At 36.3% G+C, this 6,323-nt stretch overlaps 1 non-coding gene across 1 annotated transcript; it reads right to left on the bottom strand.

Moving 5' to 3' along the window:
• Positions 1-3,843: 3,843 nt before the first annotated feature.
• On the bottom strand, positions 3,844-3,950 carry LOC125995760 (U6 spliceosomal RNA). Its single transcript, XR_007491165.1, has one exon. It is a non-coding gene; the product is annotated as a U6 spliceosomal RNA (small nuclear RNA).
• Positions 3,951-6,323: the final 2,373 nt, after the last annotated feature.

Raw genomic sequence — 6,323 nt, 5'->3', positions numbered from 1 at the left:
TGTGAAAGATATGTAAGCCATTATGAGAAAAAAAATTTGTGTTTTAATCAGAAACTTTCTCTGACTTACATGTATAATTATATTATATGTTATTCTATGTTACTATATTATGTTATGTTATGTTAATTTACCTCATTATGTTAATCAATTTTGTCTCGAGTAAATTCTTACAATAAAAAGAAAAGAAAAAAATGGGGAGATAAAATGAACAGACACTTCCTCAAAGAAGAAATACAAATAAATGGTCAAAAGGCACATGAAAAAATGCTCCACACCACTAATCATCAGGGAGATGCAAATCAAAATAACAATGAGGTACCATCTCATGCCACAGAGACTGACACACATCACAAAGAACAAGAACAATCACTGCTGGTGGGGATGTGAAGAGAAAGGAACTCATTCACTGTTGGTGGGAAGTTCATCAAGTCCAGCCTTTATGGAAAACAGTATGGAGATTCCTCAGAAAACTGGAAATTGAGTTACCATATGATCCAGCTATACTACTCCTAGTGATATAGCGTAGGAACATAGGAACACAAAAACACAATACAAAAATGCCCTCTGCACTCCTTTGTTCATTGCAGTACTATTTTAAATAGCCAGAATCTAGAAACAACCCAGATGCCTGACAACAGACGAGCGGCTAAAGAAATTGTGGTACACATACACAATGGAATAATATGCATCTGTTAGGAAAAATGAAGCCATGAAATATTCCTATACAACACCTATATTCATCGCAGCACTTTTTACAATAGCCAGACTCTGGAAACAACCAAGATGCTCTTCAACAGATGAATGGCGAAATAAACGGTGGTACATATACACAATGGAATATTATGAAGCTGTCAGAAGAGATGAAGTCATGAAATTTTCCTATACATGAATGTACATGTAATCTATTATGCTAAGTGAAATTAGTCAGAGGGAGGGAGAGACATACAGAATAGTCTCACTCATCTATGGGTTGTAAGAAAAATGAAAGACATTGAAATGTCTTTGAGTTGAGGGCCGGAAGGACTAGCTCAAGATATGAAGCTCACCACAAAAATGATTAGTGTAGTTAGAGAAATAACTATGCTGAGAACTATCATAACAATGTCAGTTAGTGAGGGATGTCTCGAATACAGGTGGGGGGTGGGGGAGGGAAGAGAAAGGGGCATTGGTGATGGGAAGGTTGCATGAGTGAAGGAGGTGTTCTTGTTATGACTGAAACCCAACTACAATTATGTTTGTAATCATGGTGTTTAAATAAAGAATTTAGTTTAAAAATAATGTTTGGATAAATAAAGTTTTGACTTTCAAAAAAAAAAAAAGAAATATTCCTATACATGATGGACATGAAAACTATCATGCCGAGTGAAATAAGTCAGAGAGAAAGAGATAGACACAGAATAATCTAATTTATCTATGGGATTTAAGAAAAATAAAGATGGTACGGTAATAATACTCAGAGACAATAGAGGTAAGGGCCAGAAGGACTAGTCCATGATATGAAGCTTAACAAAATGCTCTGACAAATTGACAAGTGAAATGACTGATGGCCCAAAGAAACATGGGTAAAGGACATCCAACTAAAAGTACATACAAATCCCCTAATTCACTCATTATTAAGGTTGCAAATTAAAGCTAGTAAAATGCCAGTTTCCTACTTAAGAGGTGGCAGGCATCCAAATGTTTAATAAGGTGGAGGCCTGGAGAGGAAATGGGTCCTCTCACTGATGGCTAGTGGGAGTGTAAATTAACACAACCTGTTTGAAAGCATTTAGGCAATAACCACTAAATTACATAGGCATGTTCCCTTGGCCCAACAATTCCACTTTCAGGAATTTATCTGGCAGTTATTCTTGACATACGGAAAATGGCCTATGTTCAAAATGACTCCCAGCAGCAATGCATGCAATAACAGAAGGTCAATATTTGAGGTGCTTGCTATCTGATGGACTCAATACTTTACATACTCAATACCTGCTCTACTCAATACATCATAGTAGTGAAAAGCACTATGATGGGGTGGGGTGGTAGATGGGTTATGCTTGAAACATAGAATATCTAAATGTGATGGCCAAAACTGAAGATTAGTTTAAAATATATATAATCATAAAATTGAATGCTTTGCATCTCTAAACAGGAAAAGGAAAAATCTTCAAAACTGATAAAAAAAAAAGTCTCCCAAAAAAGATGCTAAGGAGAAATATAAAGTATAGACTAACATTCTCCGCTATTTTTACAAAACTGGGAGAGGATAGACAATGGATTCATATCACTTTGTACTTGCCCTTATAATACCCTGTAAAAGCTATCTCAAAAAATTTGTAAGATGAGACACTTGCTGAAGCAATAAAAAACTCAGAAGAACACTTAAACTTTTGAGGTTAACTTAAACTAATATGCATGTGCATGGAAATGTAAAAAAGTACTTTGCCTTCAATGTTTAAGGAGTTACATAAGTTTTATGTCTTTAGATTGCTTTGTGTGCTGCTAAGAAATATTATGTACTACAGTCTGGGGACTTGAGGGACAAAGTAATTGTACATGGGTTCTGTTTTATTTTTCTTAATGTTCTTTGGCTGAAAGTTCAAAGTTAAGATATCAGCAATGAGACTATTGAGAATTCTGTTTATGGGTGATTGTCCTTCCACTGTAACTTTACCTTGTCCTCTTTCTTTGCATCTTTGTTCTCATAATTAAAAAAAAACCTCAGAAGGCTGAGGACAGGACAGGGTGGAGTAATTTCATTGTCTGTATTTGTGGGTTTTGGCTTTCTAATTCACATTTTAATGGAACACACCAATTTAACCAAATGGACAACTAATAAGCACTTACTAAATTTTCTACCATTATATTAATGACTTCATTGGATAGACAAAAATGTTCACAAATGTGCTTGCTACTGTATTTTTTCTTTTTTCTTTCTTTATTTTTAACTTTCTTCTCTTCTATTTTATTTTTTCTTCCTATATTTTTAATAAATTTGTTTTTACTTATTAGAAACAAATATACTATAATCAACTATATCAACTATGTAATGCATTTTCTTTAAATAAAACTTAAAAATGAGTAAATACATTTGGGGGAGGTTTGGATCATACCCAGTGGTGCTCAGGGGTTACCCCGGCTCTGCACTCAGAAGTTGCTCCTGGCAGACTCGGGGGACCATATAGGATGCCGGGAACTGTTCATTTAAAGGATACTATTCTCATCCTCACATCCTGGCTCCTTTTCATCAACCACCAAATTTTCACTGACTCTAAAATTGAATTCATTCTTTGACAGTTTGCTCAACCTGTGTGTGAAACCATATAGTAATTAACTTTTACTTCCTTGCTTATTTTACTTAGCAGTATCACAAGATACTTTTTGTATTTTATACATTTTGTCCCAAAGGGGACTTATTTTATCTTTCTAAATTTTTCAGAGTAACATTTCATTAAATTCACAGATCACAGCTTCTGTATTCAGTCTTCAGTTAATGGACATTCAGGTTGATTCCATGATTTGGCTACTGTGAATAATTCTACTATAAATATAGAAGTAACAATATCTTTCAAATTACTGTCTTCATATCCATCAGACAAATGCCTAAAAGTAGGTGTTGCTGAATACTATGAAATTTCCATCTCTAATTTTTTTGATAATTTTTAATTTTATTTAAACACCTTAATTACATACATGATTGTGTTTGGGTTTCAGTCATGTAAAGAACACCACCCATCACCAGTGCAACATTCCCATCACCAATGTCCCAAGTCTCCCTCCTCCCCACCCTACCCCGCCTGTACTCTAAACAGGCTCTCCATTTCCCTCATACATTCTCATTATTAGGACAGTTCAAAATGTAAAAATATGGAACGCTTCACGAATTTGCGTGTCATCCTTGCGCAGGGGCCATGCTAATCTTCTCTGTATCGTTCCAATTTTAGTATATGTGCTGCCGAAGCGAGCACCCATCTCTAATTTTTTTTAATTTATTTAAAGAAAATATATCACTCTTATTCACTGCTGGTGGGAATGTTGTCTAGTCAACCTTTATAGAAAGCTATATGAAGATTCCTCCAAAAACTGGAAATTGAGCTTCCATACAATCCAGCTATACCACTCATAGGGATATACCCAAGGAACATAAAAATACAATACAAAAATAGCTTCCTCACACCTATATTTGTTGCAGTGCTATTTACAAAAGCTAGACTCTGGAAACAATCAAAATGCCCTTCAACAGATGAATGGCTAAAGAAAATGTGGTACATATACACAATGAAATATTATGCTGCCATCAGGAGATAAGAAGTCATGAAATTTTCCTATACATGGATGTACATGGAATCCATTATGCTGAGTGAAATAAGTCAAAGGGAGAGAGAAAAACACAGAAGAGTCTCACTCATCTATGTGTTTTAAGGAAAATAAAAGACATTTTTGCAGTAATTCTCAGAGACAAAAGAATAGAGGGCTGGAAGGTCCAACTCACTACATGAAGCTCACCACAAAGAGTGATGAGTGTTGTTAGAGAAATATCTACATTGAGAACTATCATAACAATGTGAATGAATGAGAGATGTAGAAGCCTGCCTAGAGTACAAGCAGGGGTGGGGTGGGGAGGAGGGAGATCTGGGACATTGGCGATGGGAATGTTGCACTGTGAAGGGTGGTGTTCTTTGCATGACTGAAACCCAACTACAATCATATTTGTAATCAAGATATACAAAAAATAAAATACAAAAAGGAAATATATCACATAGTTGACACAATTGATCATAATATATTTGTTTCAAGAAGAACAAAGGCAAAGTTATTTAAAAAATAAAAAAATCTAACGAGATGGAAGAGAAAGAAAAGGTTCAGTAGCAAGTATAGTTTGGAAATCATTGAATCACCAATTAACTCATTAAAGGCCTAGCAGAAAGTTTAATAAGCTTTTCTTTTTTTTTTAAGGATAAGAGTTAAAGTTCAGCAAAAACATTATTAGAATGACAATTGTTTGCATAGGCACATCAAAATATGGGAGACATGGAAAGGAAAAGCCTTGACCTAAATACAAGGAAACCTTACCCCTGAAGTTTTCTGGCATAAGACCATTTCTAGACTCCAGACATACTAGTTTGTGCAACCCAAGTCATTGTCTGTAGTGCCAATAACCTCCCCCCCCCCACCCCAGTCACTGTTGTTGGTGTCAGGTTTCTGTAGTTAAAGATCCTGGAATCTGTGTATATCCTACATTGAAGTCAGGATGGTGTGAAGCATCCTCTAGTTTCACCTCACAATTAGAGGGCAATGCGAATAGCCCTGCCCTGAAAGCAGGTTGTTGTTGTTGTTGTTATGTCTTCTCAGTGTTAAGGGAAGTCTCTTTTGAGTAGATCGATATCAGAGCAGCGGTAGGGTCTTCCCTGGTAGAGGATTGCTTCCAGGTGATGTTATAGATAACTGTGGTTGTTTCATAGATGGCATCCTGGTTCGGGGTGAATGGACAATACCCGTTCTTCTGAGGCTTGAGCCAGGTCATTATGACAATGTTCAGGGTGTAAGGTCCCACTGCATTATAAGATTTGTGTGTTCCTATCTCTATTATATAAGAACTTGCCTGTATGTATAGTATTTTCCCATTTTAATGTGCCTATGCAAAAGCAGAACAATGCCTCATGGCATTATTGGTGCATATGGGGACCGCTGGAACAAATCCAACAATCCCCATAACTTGATTCTAACATAAGCTCTAAATCTAGGGGCTCTTCTACCAAAATTCCTTATTTAACAGATCATAAAGAGAAGAACAGACAAAACAGTGGGGAAAATAGTCACTGTATAAGAAACTATTCAGTAAGGGTTATAGTTGTTAAGGGAATACATACAAGATATTCAAAAGATGTGTGTGTGTGTGTGTGTGTGTGTGTGTGTGTGTGTGTGTGTGTGTGTGTGTGTGTGTCCCTTTTATGTCTCTGAAATAGTTGGGGGTGTTTTAAAATTCGGTGCATCACTTTGGTCTGTGGTTTGGCTTGTGCAGTCTGATAACCAGCTGGTGATGAACCCATAACAGGAAAAATACTTGAGCCGTGACTTCTCAGAAACTGAGTCTCTTAGCAAGCAAAGGCCCACAATGAAGGAAGAAGAAGGGAAGGAGGCCTCTGAGAATAGATCAATAGTAACAGAGTATTGAGATCTTCTTAGGCTGACAGTCTATCATATCACTTAGGATATGGTTTGGCAGCTGGTTTTGTGTGGGGATAATTATCTGCTTCTTGAGGAGCCAAGAATTGAAGGTAAAAAGGGTTAAATGTGGTATATTGGTGGTTGGGAGTGAGGCAGTGAAGGACTACACATGA

The sequence above is a fragment of the Suncus etruscus genome, chromosome 1 (genome assembly GCF_024139225.1).
Source record: "Suncus etruscus isolate mSunEtr1 chromosome 1, mSunEtr1.pri.cur, whole genome shotgun sequence".
Taxonomy (NCBI): domain Eukaryota; kingdom Metazoa; phylum Chordata; class Mammalia; order Eulipotyphla; family Soricidae; genus Suncus; species Suncus etruscus.
This window is presented reverse-complemented; position numbering and strand designations above follow the sequence as displayed.